Here is a 23,224-nt window from a genome sequence, read left to right as displayed (position 1 = left end):
GTATGCATCGCTTGGCCTTTTACTCTGGCGCTCAGGCGGATTCTCGGACTAGGCCAGTGCCCTCCCCACAGGAAAGTAGAGGTGACAGGATCCCTGTCCACCGCACCAGCTCTGAATAGGGAGCTTTGGGGAACTGTCCCCACTCCTTCCACTGAAACCCCGTGCCTCCTCCAAGCTTCCACATCCTGGAGGAAGACGGCATCTGACACCCCGTTATTTCAGGGAGCTGTTTCTGCGAGTTCAGCGTAGGCGCCTGGTGGCTAGCGCATGTCTGCCCCAGGGACAGGAGGCCAAGGAGCTGCTGTCTCCTTGGGCCCAGTCCCTCAGGACAGGCATGTTCTCTGCCCAGACTCCTTCCTAAGAGTGGAGCACGCACCCTGCCCTACTCATCACCTCCTGTCTCCTTAGCAGCCAGGCTTCTGTCTCTCTGCACTGGGCGCGGCTGATACTTGTATTGCCGGCTCTCCTGCTTCACAACCGTTTCCAGACCAGAAGGCCAACGGCTCCTGCTCTTCTCCCCGGACAGCGTACTTCACCTTCCGCAGACATGCTCCTGGGGAGTGCAGTGAAAAACGTGTCCCTTTTCCTTAAGGCTCTTTCCACAGGGGCCACCGCGCTTCTCTCTCAGGCAGAGGAGTTTCCGAGGCATAGAGGGTTTCGCTCCATGCGGGTTTATTACACCGTGCTGAGGAGACCAGCTCAGGCAAACAGGAGCATCCCTCAGACCGGACTCTGATTTCCCAAAGAATGCTGTGCTTTGCCAGAGGGGATGCCAGGGCAAAGAAGCTTTCGCTCTATGCGATTTTCTCCAATAGTGCTGCGAATACTAGGCTAAGGCAAGCAGCAACAGCAGCCCTGAATCCCGACTCTGATTTCCCAGCGACTGCTATGCTTTTGCAGACGTTTTCAGCTTGGCAGGTACCGCACTTCGCTGCTGCTTCCTCAGAAAGGCATTGGATGTTCACTCTGCACGGTAGGGAAGAAGAGCCGCGGGAGAGCTGGTGCCTCTTGGGAAGTGATATCCTGGGCTCCGAGTGTACGCGCGGGATTCACCTTGCTATGCCGAACTCAGCAGACACAGTCACCACCCTGCAGCAGCGTGCGTGTCCTAGCATAGCACTGTACGTCTATTACCATCTCCTGGGGTAGGTTAGGCTTTGCTTTTTGCTTCGGCTCTCGGGCAGACTCGGTGTCTAGGCCAGTGCCTTCACCACAGGAGATAGGAGGCGATCGGATACCTGCACAAGGCCCGTGAACTGAATAGGGAGCATTGGGGGACTGTGCCCACTCCTTCCCCTTAAACCCCGTGCCTCCTCCAAGCTTCCACATCCTGGAGGAAGTCGGCATCTGACTCCCCGTTATTTCAGGGAGCTGTTTCTGCGAGGTTAGTGTAGGTGCCTCGTGGCTAGCGCATGTCTGCCCCAGGGACAGGTGGCCAAGAGCTGCTGTCTCCTTGGGCCCAGTCCCTCAGGACAGGCATGTTCTCTGCCCAGACTCCTTCCTAAGAGTGGAGCACGCACCCTGCCCTACTCATCGCCTCCTGTCTCCTTAGCAGCCAGGCTTCTGTCTCTCTGCACTGGGAGCGGCTGATACTTGTATTGCCGGCTCTCCTGCTTCACAACCGTTTCCAGACCAGAAGGCCAACGGCTCCTGCTCTTTTCCCCGGACAGCGTACTTCACCTTCCACAGACATGCTTCTGGGGAGTGCAGTGAAAAACGTGTCCCTTTCCTTAAGGCTCTTTCCACAGGGGCCACTGCGCTTCTCTCACAGGTAGAGGAGATTCCGAGGCATAGAGGGTTTCGCTCCATGCGGGTTTATTACACCGTGCTGAGGAGACCAGCTCAGGCAAACAGGAGCATCACTCAGACCGGACTCTGATTTCCCAAAGAATGCTGTGCTTTGCCAGAGGGCATGCCAGGGCAAAGAGGCTTTCGCTCTATGTTGTTTTCTCCAATAGTGCTGCGAATACTAGGCTAAGGCAAGCAGCTACAGCAGCCCTCAATCCCGACTCTGATTTCCCAGCGACTGCTATGCTTTCGCAGACGTATTCAGCTTGGCACAAACCGCACTTCGCTGCTGCTAGCTCAGAAAGGAGTTGGGTGTTCACTCTGCGCGGCAGGGAAGAAGCGCCGCGGGAGTGCTGGGGCCTCTTGGGACTTGCTTTCCGGGGCTCCAAGTTCAAGCCCGGGGTTCACCTTGCTATGCCGAACTAAGCAGACACAGTCACAACTCTGCAGCAGCGTGCGTGTCCTAGCATGGCACTCTATGCCTATTACCATCTCCTGGGGCGGTAAGGCTTTGCCTTTTGCTCTGTTGCTCAGGCAGACTCGGGGTTACGCCTGTCCTTCACCACAGGAGGGAGAAGGCGACAGGGTCACTGCACACCGCCCGTGCACTCGGATGGGGAACCGTGGGGGACTGTCTCCACTCTTTCTCCGGCACACCCCCTCCCACCCACATCGCTGCCACATCTTGGTGGAAGACGTATCGGTCTGCCCGTTTCTCCATGTGGCTGTTTCTGTGAGTTCCGGGTATGGCACCTGGTGGCAAGCCCAAGTCTGCCCTTGGGACAGGTGGCCAAGGAGATGCTCTCCCCTTGGGACCAGAGGCCCAGGACAGGTCTGCCATCTGCCCAGACTCCTTCCTCAGCGTGGAACACGCGCCTCTGCCCTAGTCGACCCCTCATGTCTCCTTAGCAGCCAGGCTTCCATCTCTCCGCACAGGGAGCGGGTGACACTTGTCTTGCCACCGGCCTGCTGTTCGTGCCACGGCAGCCTATCCTGCTTTCCGAGCGTTTCCCGACCGCAAGGCCAACGGCTCGTTCTCTTCTCCGGGGGCGGCATGCTATGCCTTCCCCACACTTGGCTTCTCTCTCAGGCAGACGGGATGCTAGGGCAAAGAGTATTTCGCTCCATGCGTGTATCTTCCACAGAGCTGCGGAGACGAGCTCAGGCAAGCAGCAGCAGCATCCCCAAACCCAACTCTGATTTCCCAAGGAACGCTGTGCTTTCCCAGGGGAGATGCCCAGGCAAAGAGGCTTTCGCTGTGTGCGGGTTTCTCCCACCGCGAGACTGGGCTCAGGCAAGCAGCAGCAGCCCGCAGAACATTTCTCAGCGAATGCTGTGCTTTCGCAGAGGCTTTGGCTTGGAGCCAACAGCACTTTGCTGCTGCTTCCTCAGCAAGGCTTCAGTCGCGTCAGGGAAGAAGAGCTGCGGGAGAGCTGGTGCCTCTTGGGCCTTGCTTTCCCGGGCTCCATGTTCGCGTCCTGGGTTCACCCAGCCAGGCCTCACTAAGCAGACACAGCCACAACCCCGCAGTAGCGTGCGTAACCTAGGATGGCACTCTAGGCACACTCCCATCTCCCAGTGTATGCATCGCTTGGCCTTTTACTCTGGCGCTCAGGCGGATTCTCGGACTAGGCCAGTGCCCTCCCCACAGGAAAGTAGAGGTGACAGGATCCCTGTCCACCGCACCAGCTCTGAATAGGGAGCTTTGGGGAACTGTCCCCACTCCTTCCACTGAAACCCCGTGCCTCCTCCAAGCTTCCACATCCTGGAGGAAGACGGCATCTGACACCCCGTTATTTCAGGGAGCTGTTTCTGCGAGTTCAGAGTAGGCGCCTGGTGGCTAGTGCATGTCTACCCCCCGGGACAGGTGGCCAAGAGCTGCTGTCTCCTTGGGCCCAGTCCCTCAGGACAGGCATGTTCTCTGCCCAGACTCCTTCCTAAGAGTGGAGCACGCACCCTGCCCTACTCATCACCTCCTGTCTCCTTAGCAGCCAGGCTTCTGTCTCTCTGCACTGGGCGCGGCTGATACTTGTATTGCCGGCTCTCCTGCTTCACAACCGTTTCCAGACCAGAAGGCCAACGGCTCCTGCTCTTCTCCCCGGACAGCGTACTTCACCTTCCGCAGACATGCTCCTGGGGAGTGCAGTGAAAAACGTGTCCCTTTTCCTTAAGGCTCTTTCCACAGGGGCCACCGCGCTTCTCTCTCAGGCAGAGGAGTTTCCGAGGCATAGAGGGTTTCGCTCCATGCGGGTTTATTACACCGTGCTGAGGAGACCAGCTCAGGCAAACAGGAGCATCCCTCAGACCGGACTCTGATTTCCCAAAGAATGCTGTGCTTTGCCAGAGGGGATGCCAGGGCAAAGAAGCTTTCGCTCTATGCGATTTTCTCCAATAGTGCTGCGAATACTAGGCTAAGGCAAGCAGCAACAGCAGCCCTGAATCCCGACTCTGATTTCCCAGCGACTGCTATGCTTTTGCAGACGTTTTCAGCTTGGCAGGTACCGCACTTCGCTGCTGCTTCCTCAGAAAGGCATTGGATGTTCACTCTGCACGGTAGGGAAGAAGAGCCGCGGGAGAGCTGGTGCCTCTTGGGAAGTGATATCCTGGGCTCCGAGTGTACGCGCGGGATTCACCTTGCTATGCCGAACTCAGCAGACACAGTCACCACCCTGCAGCAGCGTGCGTGTCCTAGCATAGCACTGTACGTCTATTACCATCTCCTGGGGTAGGTTAGGCTTTGCTTTTTGCTTCGGCTCTCGGGCAGACTCGGTGTCTAGGCCAGTGCCTTCACCACAGGAGATAGGAGGCGATCGGATACCTGCACAAGGCCCGTGAACTGAATAGGGAGCATTGGGGGACTGTGCCCACTCCTTCCCCTTAAACCCCGTGCCTCCTCCAAGCTTCCACATCCTGGAGGAAGTCGGCATCTGACTCCCCGTTATTTCAGGGAGCTGTTTCTGCGAGGTTAGTGTAGGTGCCTGGTGGCTAGCGCATGTCTGCCCCAGGGACAGGTGGCCAAGAGCTGCTGTCTCCTTGGGCCCAGTCCCTCAGGACAGGCATGTTCTCTGCCCAGACTCCTTCCTAAGAGTGGAGCACGCACCCTGCCCTACTCATCGCCTCCTGTCTCCTTAGCAGCCAGGCTTCTGTCTCTCTGCACTGGGCGCGGCTGATACTTGTATTGCCGGCTCTCCTGCTTCACAACCGTTTCCAGACCAGAAGGCCAACGGCTCCTGCTCTTTTCCCCGGACAGCGTACTTCACCTTCCACAGACATGCTTCTGGGGAGTGCAGTGAAAAACGTGTCCCTTTCCTTAAGGCTCTTTCCACAGGGGCCACTGCGCTTCTCTCACAGGTAGAGGAGATTCCGAGGCATAGAGGGTTTCGCTCCATGCGGGTTTATTACACCGTGCTGAGGAGACCAGCTCAGGCAAACAGGAGCATCCCTCAGACCGGACTCTGATTTCCCAAAGAATGCTGTGCTTTGCCAGAGGGCATGCCAGGGCAAAGAGGCTTTCGCTCTATGTTGTTTTCTCCAATAGTGCTGCGAATACTAGGCTAAGGCAAGCAGCTACAGCAGCCCTCAATCCCGACTCTGATTTCCCAGCGACTGCTATGCTTTCGCAGACGTATTCAGCTTGGCACAAACCGCACTTCGCTGCTGCTAGCTCAGAAAGGAGTTGGGTGTTCACTCTGCGCGGCAGGGAAGAAGCGCCGCGGGAGTGCTGGGGCCTCTTGGGACTTGCTTTCCGGGGCTCCAAGTTCAAGCCCGGGGTTCACCTTGCTATGCCGAACTAAGCAGACACAGTCACAACTCTGCAGCAGCGTGCGTGTCCTAGCATGGCACTCTATGCCTATTACCATCTCCTGGGGCGGTAAGGCTTTGCCTTTTGCTCTGTTGCTCAGGCAGACTCGGGGTTACGCCTGTCCTTCACCACAGGAGGGAGAAGGCGACAGGGTCACTGCACACCGCCCGTGCACTCGGATGGGGAACCGTGGGGGACTGTCTCCACTCTTTCTCCGGCACACCCCCTCCCACCCACATCGCTGCCACATCTTGGTGGAAGACGTATCGGTCTGCCCGTTTCTCCATGTGGCTGTTTCTGTGAGTTCCGGGTATGGCACCTGGTGGCAAGCCCAAGTCTGCCCTTGGGACAGGTGGCCAAGGAGATGCTCTCCCCTTGGGACCAGAGGCCCAGGACAGGTCTGCCATCTGCCCAGACTCCTTCCTCAGCGTGGAACACGCGCCTCTGCCCTAGTCGACCCCTCATGTCTCCTTAGCAGCCAGGCTTCCATCTCTCCGCACAGGGAGCGGGTGACACTTGTCTTGCCACCGGCCTGCTGTTCGTGCCACGGCAGCCTATCCTGCTTTCCGAGCGTTTCCCGACCGCAAGGCCAACGGCTCGTTCTCTTCTCCGGGGGCGGCATGCTATGCCTTCCCCACACTTGGCTTCTCTCTCAGGCAGACGGGATGCTAGGGCAAAGAGTATTTCGCTCCATGCGTGTATCTTCCACAGAGCTGCGGAGACGAGCTCAGGCAAGCAGCAGCAGCATCCCCAAACCCAACTCTGATTTCCCAAGGAACGCTGTGCTTTCCCAGGGGAGATGCCCAGGCAAAGAGGCTTTCGCTGTGTGCGGGTTTCTCCCACCGCGAGACTGGGCTCAGGCAAGCAGCAGCAGCCCGCAGAACATTTCTCAGCGAATGCTGTGCTTTCGCAGAGGCTTTGGCTTGGAGCCAACAGCACTTTGCTGCTGCTTCCTCAGCAAGGCTTCAGTCGCGTCAGGGAAGAAGAGCTGCGGGAGAGCTGGTGCCTCTTGGGCCTTGCTTTCCCGGGCTCCATGTTCGCGTCCTGGGTTCACCCAGCCAGGCCTCACTAAGCAGACACAGCCACAACCCCGCAGTAGCGTGCGTAACCTAGGATGGCACTCTAGGCACACTCCCATCTCCCAGTGTATGCATCGCTTGGCCTTTTACTCTGGCGCTCAGGCGGATTCTCGGACTAGGCCAGTGCCCTCCCCACAGGAAAGTAGAGGTGACAGGATCCCTGTCCACCGCACCAGCTCTGAATAGGGAGCTTTGGGGAACTGTCCCCACTCCTTCCACTGAAACCCCGTGCCTCCTCCAAGCTTCCACATCCTGGAGGAAGACGGCATCTGACACCCCGTTATTTCAGGGAGCTGTTTCTGCGAGTTCAGAGTAGGCGCCTGGTGGCTAGTGCATGTCTGCCCCCGGGACAGGTGGCCAAGAGCTGCTGTCTCCTTGGGCCCAGTCCCTCAGGACAGGCATGTTCTCTGCCCAGACTCCTTCCTAAGAGTGGAGCACGCACCCTGCCCTACTCATCACCTCCTGTCTCCTTAGCAGCCAGGCTTCTGTCTCTCTGCACTGGGCGCGGCTGATACTTGTATTGCCGGCTCTCCTGCTTCACAACCGTTTCCAGACCAGAAGGCCAACGGCTCCTGCTCTTCTCCCCGGACAGCGTACTTCACCTTCCGCAGACATGCTCCTGGGGAGTGCAGTGAAAAACGTGTCCCTTTTCCTTAAGGCTCTTTCCACAGGGGCCACCGCGCTTCTCTCTCAGGCAGAGGAGTTTCCGAGGCATAGAGGGTTTCGCTCCATGCGGGTTTATTACACCGTGCTGAGGAGACCAGCTCAGGCAAACAGGAGCATCCCTCAGACCGGACTCTGATTTCCCAAAGAATGCTGTGCTTTGCCAGAGGGGATGCCAGGGCAAAGAAGCTTTCGCTCTATGCGATTTTCTCCAATAGTGCTGCGAATACTAGGCTAAGGCAAGCAGCAACAGCAGCCCTGAATCCCGACTCTGATTTCCCAGCGACTGCTATGCTTTTGCAGACGTTTTCAGCTTGGCAGGTACCGCACTTCGCTGCTGCTTCCTCAGAAAGGCATTGGATGTTCACTCTGCACGGTAGGGAAGAAGAGCCGCGGGAGAGCTGGTGCCTCTTGGGAAGTGATATCCTGGGCTCCGAGTGTACGCGCGGGATTCACCTTGCTATGCCGAACTCAGCAGACACAGTCACCACCCTGCAGCAGCGTGCGTGTCCTAGCATAGCACTGTACGTCTATTACCATCTCCTGGGGTAGGTTAGGCTTTGCTTTTTGCTTCGGCTCTCGGGCAGACTCGGTGTCTAGGCCAGTGCCTTCACCACAGGAGATAGGAGGCGAACGGATCCTGCACAAGGCCCGTGAACTGAATAGGGAGCATAGGGGGACTGTGCCCACTCCTTCCCCTTAAACCCCGTGCCTCCTCCAAGCTTCCACATCCTGGAGGAAGTCGGCATCTGACTCCCCGTTATTTCAGGGAGCTGTTTCTGCGAGGTTAGTGTAGGTGCCTGGTGGCTAGCGCATGTCTGCCCCAGGGACAGGTGGCCAAGAGCTGCTGTCTCCTTGGGCCCAGTCCCTCAGGACAGGCATGTTCTCTGCCCAGACTCCTTCCTAAGAGTGGAGCACGCACCCTGCCCTACTCATCGCCTCCTGTCTCCTTAGCAGCCAGGCTTCTGTCTCTCTGCACTGGGAGCGGCTGATACTTGTATTGCCGGCTCTCCTGCTTCACAACCGTTTCCAGACCAGAAGGCCAACGGCTCCTGCTCTTTTCCCCGGACAGCGTACTTCACCTTCCACAGACATGCTTCTGGGGAGTGCAGTGAAAAACGTGTCCCTTTCCTTAAGGCTCTTTCCACAGGGGCCACTGCGCTTCTCTCACAGGTAGAGGAGATTCCGAGGCATAGAGGGTTTCGCTCCATGCGGGTTTATTACACCGTGCTGAGGAGACCAGCTCAGGCAAACAGGAGCATCCCTCAGACCGGACTCTGATTTCCCAAAGAATGCTGTGCTTTGCCAGAGGGGATGCCAGGGCAAAGAGGCTTTCGCTCTATGTTGTTTTCTCCAATAGTGCTGCGAATACTAGGCTAAGGCAAGCAGCTACAGCAGCCCTCAATCCCGACTCTGATTTCCCAGCGACTGCTATGCTTTCGCAGACGTATTCAGCTTGGCACAAACCGCACTTCGCTGCTGCTAGCTCAGAAAGGAGTTGGGTGTTCACTCTGCGCGGCAGGGAAGAAGCGCCGCGGGAGTGCTGGGGCCTCTTGGGACTTGCTTTCCGGGGCTCCAAGTTCAAGCCCGGGGTTCACCTTGCTATGCCGAACTAAGCAGACACAGTCACAACTCTGCAGCAGCGTGCGTGTCCTAGCATGGCACTCTATGCCTATTACCATCTCCTGGGGCGGTAAGGCTTTGCCTTTTGCTCTGTTGCTCAGGCAGACTCGGGGTTACGCCTGTCCTTCACCACAGGAGGGAGAAGGCGACAGGGTCACTGCACACCGCCCGTGCACTCGGATGGGGAACCGTGGGGGACTGTCTCCACTCTTTCTCCGGCACACCCCCTCCCACCCACATCGCTGCCACATCTTGGTGGAAGACGTATCGGTCTGCCCGTTTCTCCATGTGGCTGTTTCTGTGAGTTCCGGGTATGGCACCTGGTGGCAAGCCCAAGTCTGCCCTTGGGACAGGTGGCCAAGGAGATGCTCTCCCCTTGGGACCAGAGGCCCAGGACAGGTCTGCCATCTGCCCAGACTCCTTCCTCAGCGTGGAACACGCGCCTCTGCCCTAGTCGACCCCTCATGTCTCCTTAGCAGCCAGGCTTCCATCTCTCCGCACAGGGAGCGGGTGACACTTGTCTTGCCACCGGCCTGCTGTTCGTGCCACGGCAGCCTATCCTGCTTTCCGAGCGTTTCCCGACCGCAAGGCCAACGGCTCGTTCTCTTCTCCGGGGGCGGCATGCTATGCCTTCCCCACACTTGGCTTCTCTCTCAGGCAGACGGGATGCTAGGGCAAAGAGTATTTCGCTCCATGCGTGTATCTTCCACAGAGCTGCGGAGACGAGCTCAGGCAAGCAGCAGCAGCATCCCCAAACCCAACTCTGATTTCCCAAGGAACGCTGTGCTTTCCCAGGGGAGATGCCCAGGCAAAGAGGCTTTCGCTGTGTGCGGGTTTCTCCCACCGCGAGACTGGGCTCAGGCAAGCAGCAGCAGCCCGCAGAACATTTCTCAGCGAATGCTGTGCTTTCGCAGAGGCTTTGGCTTGGAGCCAACAGCACTTTGCTGCTGCTTCCTCAGCAAGGCTTCAGTCGCGTCAGGGAAGAAGAGCTGCGGGAGAGCTGGTGCCTCTTGGGCCTTGCTTTCCCGGGCTCCATGTTCGCGTCCTGGGTTCACCCAGCCAGGCCTCACTAAGCAGACACAGCCACAACCCCGCAGTAGCGTGCGTAACCTAGGATGGCACTCTAGGCACACTCCCATCTCCCAGTGTATGCATCGCTTGGCCTTTTACTCTGGCGCTCAGGCGGATTCTCGGACTAGGCCAGTGCCCTCCCCACAGGAAAGTAGAGGTGACAGGATCCCTGTCCACCGCACCAGCTCTGAATAGGGAGCTTTGGGGAACTGTCCCCACTCCTTCCACTGAAACCCCGTGCCTCCTCCAAGCTTCCACATCCTGGAGGAAGACGGCATCTGACACCCCGTTATTTCAGGGAGCTGTTTCTGCGAGTTCAGAGTAGGCGCCTGGTGGCTAGTGCATGTCTGCCCCCGGGACAGGTGGCCAAGAGCTGCTGTCTCCTTGGGCCCAGTCCCTCAGGACAGGCATGTTCTCTGCCCAGACTCCTTCCTAAGAGTGGAGCACGCACCCTGCCCTACTCATCACCTCCTGTCTCCTTAGCAGCCAGGCTTCTGTCTCTCTGCACTGGGCGCGGCTGATACTTGTATTGCCGGCTCTCCTGCTTCACAACCGTTTCCAGACCAGAAGGCCAACGGCTCCTGCTCTTCTCCCCGGACAGCGTACTTCACCTTCCGCAGACATGCTCCTGGGGAGTGCAGTGAAAAACGTGTCCCTTTTCCTTAAGGCTCTTTCCACAGGGGCCACCGCGCTTCTCTCTCAGGCAGAGGAGTTTCCGAGGCATAGAGGGTTTCGCTCCATGCGGGTTTATTACACCGTGCTGAGGAGACCAGCTCAGGCAAACAGGAGCATCCCTCAGACCGGACTCTGATTTCCCAAAGAATGCTGTGCTTTGCCAGAGGGGATGCCAGGGCAAAGAAGCTTTCGCTCTATGCGATTTTCTCCAATAGTGCTGCGAATACTAGGCTAAGGCAAGCAGCAACAGCAGCCCTGAATCCCGACTCTGATTTCCCAGCGACTGCTATGCTTTTGCAGACGTTTTCAGCTTGGCAGGTACCGCACTTCGCTGCTGCTTCCTCAGAAAGGCATTGGATGTTCACTCTGCACGGTAGGGAAGAAGAGCCGCGGGAGAGCTGGTGCCTCTTGGGAAGTGATATCCTGGGCTCCGAGTGTACGCGCGGGATTCACCTTGCTATGCCGAACTCAGCAGACACAGTCACCACCCTGCAGCAGCGTGCGTGTCCTAGCATAGCACTGTACGTCTATTACCATCTCCTGGGGTAGGTTAGGCTTTGCTTTTTGCTTCGGCTCTCGGGCAGACTCGGTGTCTAGGCCAGTGCCTTCACCACAGGAGATAGGAGGCGATCGGATACCTGCACAAGGCCCGTGAACTGAATAGGGAGCATTGGGGGACTGTGCCCACTCCTTCCCCTTAAACCCCGTGCCTCCTCCAAGCTTCCACATCCTGGAGGAAGTCGGCATCTGACTCCCCGTTATTTCAGGGAGCTGTTTCTGCGAGGTTAGTGTAGGTGCCTGGTGGCTAGCGCATGTCTGCCCCAGGGACAGGTGGCCAAGAGCTGCTGTCTCCTTGGGCCCAGTCCCTCAGGACAGGCATGTTCTCTGCCCAGACTCCTTCCTAAGAGTGGAGCACGCACCCTGCCCTACTCATCGCCTCCTGTCTCCTTAGCAGCCAGGCTTCTGTCTCTCTGCACTGGGAGCGGCTGATACTTGTATTGCCGGCTCTCCTGCTTCACAACCGTTTCCAGACCAGAAGGCCAACGGCTCCTGCTCTTTTCCCCGGACAGCGTACTTCACCTTCCACAGACATGCTTCTGGGGAGTGCAGTGAAAAACGTGTCCCTTTCCTTAAGGCTCTTTCCACAGGGGCCACTGCGCTTCTCTCTCAGGTAGAGGAGATTCCGAGGCATAGAGGGTTTCGCTCCATGCGGGTTTATTACACCGTGCTGAGGAGACCAGCTCAGGCAAACAGGAGCATCCCTCAGACCGGACTCTGATTTCCCAAAGAATGCTGTGCTTTGCCAGAGGGGATGCCAGGGCAAAGAGGCTTTCGCTCTATGTTGTTTTCTCCAATAGTGCTGCGAATACTAGGCTAAGGCAAGCAGCTACAGCAGCCCTCAATCCCGACTCTGATTTCCCAGCGACTGCTATGCTTTCGCAGACGTATTCAGCTTGGCACAAACCGCACTTCGCTGCTGCTAGCTCAGAAAGGAGTTGGGTGTTCACTCTGCGCGGCAGGGAAGAAGCGCCGCGGGAGTGCTGGGGCCTCTTGGGACTTGCTTTCCGGGGCTCCAAGTTCAAGCCCGGGGTTCACCTTGCTATGCCGAACTAAGCAGACACAGTCACAACTCTGCAGCAGCGTGCATGTCCTAGCATGGCACTCTATGCCTATTACCATCTCCTGGGGCGGTAAGGCTTTGCCTTTTGCTCTGTTGCTCAGGCAGACTCGGGGTTACGCCTGTCCTTCACCACAGGAGGGAGAAGGCGACAGGGTCACTGCACACCGCCCGTGCACTCGGATGGGGAACCGTGGGGGACTGTCTCCACTCTTTCTCCGGCACACCCCCTCCCACCCACATCGCTGCCACATCTTGGTGGAAGACGTATCGGTCTGCCCGTTTCTCCATGTGGCTGTTTCTGTGAGTTCCGGGTATGGCACCTGGTGGCAAGCCCAAGTCTGCCCTTGGGACAGGTGGCCAAGGAGATGCTCTCCCCTTGGGACCAGAGGCCCAGGACAGGTCTGCCATCTGCCCAGACTCCTTCCTCAGCGTGGAACACGCGCCTCTGCCCTAGTCGACCCCTCATGTCTCCTTAGCAGCCAGGCTTCCATCTCTCCGCACAGGGAGCGGGTGACACTTGTCTTGCCACCGGCCTGCTGTTCGTGCCACGGCAGCCTATCCTGCTTTCCGAGCGTTTCCCGACCGCAAGGCCAACGGCTCGTTCTCTTCTCCGGGGGCGGCATGCTATGCCTTCCCCACACTTGGCTTCTCTCTCAGGCAGACGGGATGCTAGGGCAAAGAGTATTTCGCTCCATGCGTGTATCTTCCACAGAGCTGCGGAGACGAGCTCAGGCAAGCAGCAGCAGCATCCCCAAACCCAACTCTGATTTCCCAAGGAACGCTGTGCTTTCCCAGGGGAGATGCCCAGGCAAAGAGGCTTTCGCTGTGTGCGGGTTTCTCCCACCGCGAGACTGGGCTCAGGCAAGCAGCAGCAGCCCGCAGAACATTTCTCAGCGAATGCTGTGCTTTCGCAGAGGCTTTGGCTTGGAGCCAACAGCACTTTGCTGCTGCTTCCTCAGCAAGGCTTCAGTCGCGTCAGGGAAGAAGAGCTGCGGGAGAGCTGGTGCCTCTTGGGCCTTGCTTTCCCGGGCTCCATGTTCGCGTCCTGGGTTCACCCAGCCAGGCCTCACTAAGCAGACACAGCCACAACCCCGCAGTAGCGTGCGTAACCTAGGATGGCACTCTAGGCACACTCCCATCTCCCAGTGTATGCATCGCTTGGCCTTTTACTCTGGCGCTCAGGCGGATTCTCGGACTAGGCCAGTGCCCTCCCCACAGGAAAGTAGAGGTGACAGGATCCCTGTCCACCGCACCAGCTCTGAATAGGGAGCTTTGGGGAACTGTCCCCACTCCTTCCACTGAAACCCCGTGCCTCCTCCAAGCTTCCACATCCTGGAGGAAGACGGCATCTGACACCCCGTTATTTCAGGGAGCTGTTTCTGCGAGTTCAGAGTAGGCGCCTGGTGGCTAGTGCATGTCTGCCCCCGGGACAGGTGGCCAAGAGCTGCTGTCTCCTTGGGCCCAGTCCCTCAGGACAGGCATGTTCTCTGCCCAGACTCCTTCCTAAGAGTGGAGCACGCACCCTGCCCTACTCATCACCTCCTGTCTCCTTAGCAGCCAGGCTTCTGTCTCTCTGCACTGGGCGCGGCTGATACTTGTATTGCCGGCTCTCCTGCTTCACAACCGTTTCCAGACCAGAAGGCCAACGGCTCCTGCTCTTCTCCCCGGACAGCGTACTTCACCTTCCGCAGACATGCTCCTGGGGAGTGCAGTGAAAAACGTGTCCCTTTTCCTTAAGGCTCTTTCCACAGGGGCCACCGCGCTTCTCTCTCAGGCAGAGGAGTTTCCGAGGCATAGAGGGTTTCGCTCCATGCGGGTTTATTACACCGTGCTGAGGAGACCAGCTCAGGCAAACAGGAGCATCCCTCAGACCGGACTCTGATTTCCCAAAGAATGCTGTGCTTTGCCAGAGGGGATGCCAGGGCAAAGAAGCTTTCGCTCTATGCGATTTTCTCCAATAGTGCTGCGAATACTAGGCTAAGGCAAGCAGCAACAGCAGCCCTGAATCCCGACTCTGATTTCCCAGCGACTGCTATGCTTTTGCAGACGTTTTCAGCTTGGCAGGTACCGCACTTCGCTGCTGCTTCCTCAGAAAGGCATTGGATGTTCACTCTGCACGGTAGGGAAGAAGAGCCGCGGGAGAGCTGGTGCCTCTTGGGAAGTGATATCCTGGGCTCCGAGTGTACGCGCGGGATTCACCTTGCTATGCCGAACTCAGCAGACACAGTCACCACCCTGCAGCAGCGTGCGTGTCCTAGCATAGCACTGTACGTCTATTACCATCTCCTGGGGTAGGTTAGGCTTTGCTTTTTGCTTCGGCTCTCGGGCAGACTCGGTGTCTAGGCCAGTGCCTTCACCACAGGAGATAGGAGGCGATCGGATACCTACACAAGGCCCGTGAACTGAATAGGGAGCATTGGGGGACTGTGCCCACTCCTTCCCCTTAAACCCCGTGCCTCCTCCAAGCTTCCACATCCTGGAGGAAGTCGGCATCTGACTCCCCGTTATTTCAGGGAGCTGTTTCTGCGAGGTTAGTGTAGGTGCCTGGTGGCTAGCGCATGTCTGCCCCAGGGACAGGTGGCCAAGAGCTTCTGTCTCCTTGGGCCCAGTCCCTCAGGACAGGCATGTTCTCTGCCCAGACTCCTTCCTAAGAGTGGAGCACGCACCCTGCCCTACTCATCGCCTCCTGTCTCCTTAGCAGCCAGGCTTCTGTCTCTCTGCACTGGGAGCGGCTGATACTTGTATTGCCGGCTCTCCTGCTTCACAACCGTTTCCAGACCAGAAGGCCAACGGCTCCTGCTCTTTTCCCCGGACAGCGTACTTCACCTTCCACAGACATGCTTCTGGGGAGTGCAGTGAAAAACGTGTCCCTTTCCTTAAGGCTCTTTCCACAGGGGCCACTGCGCTTCTCTCTCAGGTAGAGGAGATTCCGAGGCATAGAGGGTTTCGCTCCATGCGGGTTTATTACACCGTGCTGAGGAGACCAGCTCAGGCAAACAGGAGCATCCCTCAGACCGGACTCTGATTTCCCAAAGAATGCTGTGCTTTGCCAGAGGGGATGCCAGGGCAAAGAGGCTTTCGCTCTATGTTGTTTTCTCCAATAGTGCTGCGAATACTAGGCTAAGGCAAGCAGCTACAGCAGCCCTCAATCCCGACTCTGATTTCCCAGCGACTGCTATGCTTTCGCAGACGTATTCAGCTTGGCACAAACCGCACTTCGCTGCTGCTAGCTCAGAGAGGAGTTGGGTGTTCACTCTGCGCGGCAGGGAAGAAGCGCCGCGGGAGTGCTGGGGCCTCTTGGGACTTGCTTTCCGGGGCTCCAAGTTCAAGCCCGGGGTTCACCTTGCTATGCCGAACTAAGCAGACACAGTCACAACTCTGCAGCAGCGTGCGTGTCCTAGCATGGCACTCTATGCCTATTACCATCTCCTGGGGCGGTAAGGCTTTGCCTTTTGCTCTGTTGCTCAGGCAGACTCGGGGTTACGCCTGTCCTTCACCACAGGAGGGAGAAGGCGACAGGGTCACTGCACACCGCCCGTGCACTCGGATGGGGAACCGTGGGGGACTGTCTCCACTCTTTCTCCGGCACACCCCCTCCCACCCACATCGCTGCCACATCTTGGTGGAAGACGTATCGGTCTGCCCGTTTCTCCATGTGGCTGTTTCTGTGAGTTCCGGGTATGGCACCTGGTGGCAAGCCCAAGTCTGCCCTTGGGACAGGTGGCCAAGGAGATGCTCTCCCCTTGGGACCAGAGGCCCAGGACAGGTCTGCCATCTGCCCAGACTCCTTCCTCAGCGTGGAACACGCGCCTCTGCCCTAGTCGACCCCTCATGTCTCCTTAGCAGCCAGGCTTCCATCTCTCCGCACAGGGAGCGGGTGACACTTGTCTTGCCACCGGCCTGCTGTTCGTGCCACGGCAGCCTATCCTGCTTTCCGAGCGTTTCCCGACCGCAAGGCCAACGGCTCGTTCTCTTCTCCGGGGGCGGCATGCTATGCCTTCCCCACACTTGGCTTCTCTCTCAGGCAGACGGGATGCTAGGGCAAAGAGTATTTCGCTCCATGCGTGTATCTTCCACAGAGCTGCGGAGACGAGCTCAGGCAAGCAGCAGCAGCATCCCCAAACCCAACTCTGATTTCCCAAGGAACGCTGTGCTTTCCCAGGGGAGATGCCCAGGCAAAGAGGCTTTCGCTGTGTGCGGGTTTCTCCCACCGCGAGACTGGGCTCAGGCAAGCAGCAGCAGCCCGCAGAACATTTCTCAGCGAATGCTGTGCTTTCGCAGAGGCTTTGGCTTGGAGCCAACAGCACTTTGCTGCTGCTTCCTCAGCAAGGCTTCAGTCGCGTCAGGGAAGAAGAGCTGCGGGAGAGCTGGTGCCTCTTGGGCCTTGCTTTCCCGGGCTCCATGTTCGCGTCCTGGGTTCACCCAGCCAGGCCTCACTAAGCAGACACAGCCACAACCCCGCAGTAGCGTGCGTAACCTAGGATGGCACTCTAGGCACACTCCCATCTCCCAGTGTATGCATCGCTTGGCCTTTTACTCTGGCGCTCAGGCGGATTCTCGGACTAGGCCAGTGCCCTCCCCACAGGAAAGTAGAGGTGACAGGATCCCTGTCCACCGCACCAGCTCTGAATAGGGAGCTTTGGGGAACTGTCCCCACTCCTTCCACTGAAACCCCGTGCCTCCTCCAAGCTTCCACATCCTGGAGGAAGACGGCATCTGACACCCCGTTATTTCAGGGAGCTGTTTCTGCGAGTTCAGAGTAGGCGCCTGGTGGCTAGTGCATGTCTGCCCCCGGGACAGGTGGCCAAGAGCTGCTGTCTCCTTGGGCCCAGTCCCTCAGGACAGGCATGTTCTCTGCCCAGACTCCTTCCTAAGAGTGGAGCACGCACCCTGCCCTACTCATCACCTCCTGTCTCCTTAGCAGCCAGGCTTCTGTCTCTCTGCACTGGGCGCGGCTGATACTTGTATTGCCGGCTCTCCTGCTTCACAACCGTTTCCAGACCAGAAGGCCAACGGCTCCTGCTCTTCTCCCCGGACAGCGTACTTCACCTTCCGCAGACATGCTCCTGGGGAGTGCAGTGAAAAACGTGTCCCTTTTCCTTAAGGCTCTTTCCACAGGGGCCACCGCGCTTCTCTCTCAGGCAGAGGAGTTTCCGAGGCATAGAGGGTTTCGCTCCATGCGGGTTTATTACACCGTGCTGAGGAGACCAGCTCAGGCAAACAGGAGCATCCCTCAGACCGGACTCTGATTTCCCAAAGAATGCTGTGCTTTGCCAGAGGGGATGCCAGGGCAAAGAAGCTTTCGCTCTATGCGATTTTCTCCAATAGTGCTGCGAATACTAGGCTAAGGCAAGCAGCAACAGCAGCCCTGAATCCCGACTCTGATTTCCCAGCGACTGCTATGCTTTTGCAGACGTTTTCAGCTTGGCAGGTACCGCACTTCGCTGCTGCTTCCTCAGAAAGGCATTGGATGTTCACTCTGCACGGTAGGGAAGAAGAGCCGCGGGAGAGCTGGTGCCTCTTGGGAAGTGATATCCTGGGCTCCGAGTGTACGCGCGGGATTCACCTTGCTATGCCGAACTCAGCAGACACAGTCACCACCCTGCAGCAGCGTGCGTGTCCTAGCATAGCACTGTACGTCTATTACCATCTCCTGGGGTAGGTTAGGCTTTGCTTTTTGCTTCGGCTCTCGGGCAGACTCGGTGTCTAGGCCAGTGCCTTCACCACAGGAGATAGGAGGCGATCGGATACCTGCACAAGGCCCGTGAACTGAATAGGGAGCATTGGGGGACTGTGCCCACTCCTTCCCCTTAAACCCCGTGCCTCCTCCAAGCTTCCACATCCTGGAGGAAGTCGGCATCTGACTCCCCGTTATTTCAGGGAGCTGTTTCTGCGAGTTTAGTGTAGGTGCCTGGTGGCTAGCGCATGTCTGCCCCAGGGACAGGTGGCCAAGAGCTGCTGTCTCCTTGGGCCCAGTCCCTCAGGACAGGCATGTTCTCTGCCCAGACTCCTTCCTAAGAGTGGAGCACGCACCCTGCCCTACTCATCGCCTCCTGTCTCCTTAGCAGCCAGGCTTCTGTCTCTCTGCACTGGGAGCGGCTGATACTTGTATTGCCGGCTCTCCTGCTTCACAACCGTTTCCAGACCAGAAGGCCAACGGCTCCTGCTCTTTTCCCCGGACAGCGTACTTCACCTTCCACAGACATGCTTCTGGGGAGTGCAGTGAAAAACGTGTCCCTTTCCTTAAGGCTCTTTCCACAGGGGCCACTGCGCTTCTCTCTCAGGTAGAGGAGATTCCGAGGCATAGAGGGTTTCGCTCCATGCGGGTTTATTACACCGTGCTGAGGAGACCAGCTCAGGCAAACAGGAGCATCCCTCAGACCGGACTCTGATTTCCCAAAGAATGCTGTGCTTTGCCAGAGGGGATGCCAGGGCAAAGAGGCTTTCGCTCTATGTTGTTTTCTCCAATAGTGCTGCGAATACTAGGCTAAGGCAAGCAGCTACAGCAGCCCTCAATCCCGACTCTGATTTCCCAGCGACTGCTATGCTTTCGCAGACGTATTCAGCTTGGCACAAACCGCACTTCGCTGCTGCTAGCTCAGAAAGGAGTTGGGTGTTCACTCTGCGCGGCAGGGAAGAAGCGCCGCGGGAGTGCTGGGGCCTCTTGGGACTTGCTTTCCGGGGCTCCAAGTTCAAGCCCGGGGTTCACCTTGCTATGCCGAACTAAGCAGACACAGTCACAACTCTGCAGCAGCGTGCGTGTCCTAGCATGGCACTCTATGCCTATTACCATCTCCTGGGGCGGTAAGGCTTTGCCTTTTGCTCTGTTGCTCAGGCAGACTCGGGGTTACGCCTGTCCTTCACCACAGGAGGGAGAAGGCGACAGGGTCACTGCACACCGCCCGTGCACTCGGATGGGGAACCGTGGGGGACTGTCTCCACTCTTTCTCCGGCACACCCCCTCCCACCCACATCGCTGCCACATCTTGGTGGAAGACGTATCGGTCTGCCCGTTTCTCCATGTGGCTGTTTCTGTGAGTTCCGGGTATGGCACCTGGTGGCAAGCCCAAGTCTGCCCTTGGGACAGGTGGCCAAGGAGATGCTCTCCCCTTGGGACCAGAGGCCCAGGACAGGTCTGCCATCTGCCCAGACTCCTTCCTCAGCGTGGAACACGCGCCTCTGCCCTAGTCGACCCCTCATGTCTCCTTAGCAGCCAGGCTTCCATCTCTCCGCACAGGGAGCGGGTGACACTTGTCTTGCCACCGGCCTGCTGTTCGTGCCACGGCAGCCTATCCTGCTTTCCGAGCGTTTCCCGACCGCAAGGCCAACGGCTCGTTCTCTTCTCCGGGGGCGGCATGCTATGCCTTCCCCACACTTGGCTTCTCTCTCAGGCAGACGGGATGCTAGGGCAAAGAGTATTTCGCTCCATGCGTGTATCTTCCACAGAGCTGCGGAGACGAGCTCAGGCAAGCAGCAGCAGCATCCCCAAACCCAACTCTGATTTCCCAAGGAACGCTGTGCTTTCCCAGGGGAGATGCCCAGGCAAAGAGGCTTTCGCTGTGTGCGGGTTTCTCCCACCGCGAGACTGGGCTCAGGCAAGCAGCAGCAGCCCGCAGAACATTTCTCAGCGAATGCTGTGCTTTCGCAGAGGCTTTGGCTTGGAGCCAACAGCACTTTGCTGCTGCTTCCTCAGCAAGGCTTCAGTCGCGTCAGGGAAGAAGAGCTGCGGGAGAGCTGGTGCCTCTTGGGCCTTGCTTTCCCGGGCTCCATGTTCGCGTCCTGGGTTCACCCAGCCAGGCCTCACTAAGCAGACACAGCCACAACCCCGCAGTAGCGTGCGTAACCTAGGATGGCACTCTAGGCACACTCCCATCTCCCAGTGTATGCATCGCTTGGCCTTTTACTCTGGCGCTCAGGCGGATTCTCGGACTAGGCCAGTGCCCTCCCCACAGGAAAGTAGAGGTGACAGGATCCCTGTCCACCGCACCAGCTCTGAATAGGGAGCTTTGGGGAACTGTCCCCACTCCTTCCACTGAAACCCCGTGCCTCCTCCAAGCTTCCACATCCTGGAGGAAGACGGCATCTGACACCCCGTTATTTCAGGGAGCTGTTTCTGCGAGTTCAGAGTAGGCGCCTGGTGGCTAGTGCATGTCTGCCCCCGGGACAGGTGGCCAAGAGCTGCTGTCTCCTTGGGCCCAGTCCCTCAGGACAGGCATGTTCTCTGCCCAGACTCCTTCCTAAGAGTGGAGCACGCACCCTGCCCTACTCATCACCTCCTGTCTCCTTAGCAGCCAGGCTTCTGTCTCTCTGCACTGGGCGCGGCTGATACTTGTATTGCCGGCTCTCCTGCTTCACAACCGTTTCCAGACCAGAAGGCCAACGGCTCCTGCTCTTCTCCCCGGACAGCGTACTTCACCTTCCGCAGACATGCTCCTGGGGAGTGCAGTGAAAAACGTGTCCCTTTTCCTTAAGGCTCTTTCCACAGGGGCCACCGCGCTTCTCTCTCAGGCAGAGGAGTTTCCGAGGCATAGAGGGTTTCGCTCCATGCGGGTTTATTACACCGTGCTGAGGAGACCAGCTCAGGCAAACAGGAGCATCCCTCAGACCGGACTCTGATTTCCCAAAGAATGCTGTGCTTTGCCAGAGGGGATGCCAGGGCAAAGAAGCTTTCGCTCTATGCGATTTTCTCCAATAGTGCTGCGAATACTAGGCTAAGGCAAGCAGCAACAGCAGCCCTGAATCCCGACTCTGATTTCCCAGCGACTGCTATGCTTTTGCAGACGTTTTCAGCTTGGCAGGTACCGCACTTCGCTGCTGCTTCCTCAGAAAGGCATTGGATGTTCACTCTGCACGGTAGGGAAGAAGAGCCGCGGGAGAGCTGGTGCCTCTTGGGAAGTGATATCCTGGGCTCCGAGTGTACGCGCGGGATTCACCTTGCTATGCCGAACTCAGCAGACACAGTCACCACCCTGCAGCAGCGTGCGTGTCCTAGCATAGCACTGTACGTCTATTACCATCTCCTGGGGTAGGTTAGGCTTTGCTTTTTGCTTCGGCTCTCGGGCAGACTCGGTGTCTAGGCCAGTGCCTTCACCACAGGAGATAGGAGGCGATCGGATACCTGCACAAGGCCCGTGAACTGAATAGGGAGCATTGGGGGACTGTGCCCACTCCTTCCCCTTAAACCCCGTGCCTCCTCCAAGCTTCCACATCCTGGAGGAAGTCGGCATCTGACTCCCCGTTATTTCAGGGAGCTGTTTCTGCGAGGTTAGTGTAGGTGCCTGGTGGCTAGCGCATGTCTGCCCCAGGGACAGGTGGCCAAGAGCTGCTGTCTCCTTGGGCCCAGTCCCTCAGGACAGGCATGTTCTCTGCCCAGACTCCTTCCTAAGAGTGGAGCACGCACCCTGCCCTACTCATCGCCTCCTGTCTCCTTAGCAGCCAGGCTTCTGTCTCTCTGCACTGGGAGCGGCTGATACTTGTATTGCCGGCTCTCCTGCTTCACAACCGTTTCCAGACCAGAAGGCCAACGGCTCCTGCTCTTTTCCCCGGACAGCGTACTTCACCTTCCACAGACATGCTTCTGGGGAGTGCAGTGAAAAACGTGTCCCTTTCCTTAAGGCTCTTTCCACAGGGGCCACTGCGCTTCTCTCTCAGGTAGAGGAGATTCCGAGGCATAGAGGGTTTCGCTCCATGCGGGTTTATTACACCGTGCTGAGGAGACCAGCTCAGGCAAACAGGAGCATCCCTCAGACCGGACTCTGATTTCCCAAAGTATGCTGTGCTTTGCCAGAGGGGATGCCAGGGCAAAGAGGCTTTCGCTCTATGTTGTTTTCTCCAATAGTGCTGCGAATACTAGGCTAAGGCAAGCAGCTACAGCAGCCCTCAATCCCGACTCTGATTTCCCAGCGACTGCTATGCTTTCGCAGACGTATTCAGCTTGGCACAAACCGCACTTCGCTGCTGCTAGCTCAGAAAGGAGTTGGGTGTTCACTCTGCGCGGCAGGGAAGAAGCGCCGCGGGAGTGCTGGGGCCTCTTGGGACTTGCTTTCCGGGGCTCCAAGTTCAAGCCCGGGGTTCACCTTGCTATGCCGAACTAAGCAGACACAGTCACAACTCTGCAGCAGCGTGCGTGTCCTAGCATGGCACTCTATGCCTATTACCATCTCCTGGGGCGGTAAGGCTTTGCCTTTTGCTCTGTTGCTCAGGCAGACTCGGGGTTACGCCTGTCCTTCACCACAGGAGGGAGAAGGCGACAGGGTCACTGCACACCGCCCGTGCACTCGGATGGGGAACCGTGGGGGACTGTCTCCACTCTTTCTCCGGCACACCCCCTCCCACCCACATCGCTGCCACATCTTGGTGGAAGACGTATCGGTCTGCCCGTTTCTCCATGTGGCTGTTTCTGTGAGTTCCGGGTATGGCACCTGGTGGCAAGCCCAAGTCTGCCCTTGGGACAGGTGGCCAAGGAGATGCTCTCCCCTTGGGACCAGAGGCCCAGGACAGGTCTGCCATCTGCCCAGACTCCTTCCTCAGCGTGGAACACGCGCCTCTGCCCTAGTCGACCCCTCATGTCTCCTTAGCAGCCAGGCTTCCATCTCTCCGCACAGGGAGCGGGTGACACTTGTCTTGCCACCGGCCTGCTGTTCGTGCCACGGCAGCCTATCCTGCTTTCCGAGCGTTTCCCGACCGCAAGGCCAACGGCTCGTTCTCTTCTCCGGGGGCGGCATGCTATGCCTTCCCCACACTTGGCTTCTCTCTCAGGCAGACGGGATGCTAGGGCAAAGAGTATTTCGCTCCATGCGTGTATCTTCCACAGAGCTGCGGAGACGAGCTCAGGCAAGCAGCAGCAGCATCCCCAAACCCAACTCTGATTTCCCAAGGAACGCTGTGCTTTCCCAGGGGAGA

Source organism: Mustela lutreola, chromosome 2 (assembly GCF_030435805.1).
Source record: "Mustela lutreola isolate mMusLut2 chromosome 2, mMusLut2.pri, whole genome shotgun sequence".
Taxonomy (NCBI): domain Eukaryota; kingdom Metazoa; phylum Chordata; class Mammalia; order Carnivora; family Mustelidae; genus Mustela; species Mustela lutreola.
Note: the sequence above shows the minus strand (reverse complement) of the source record.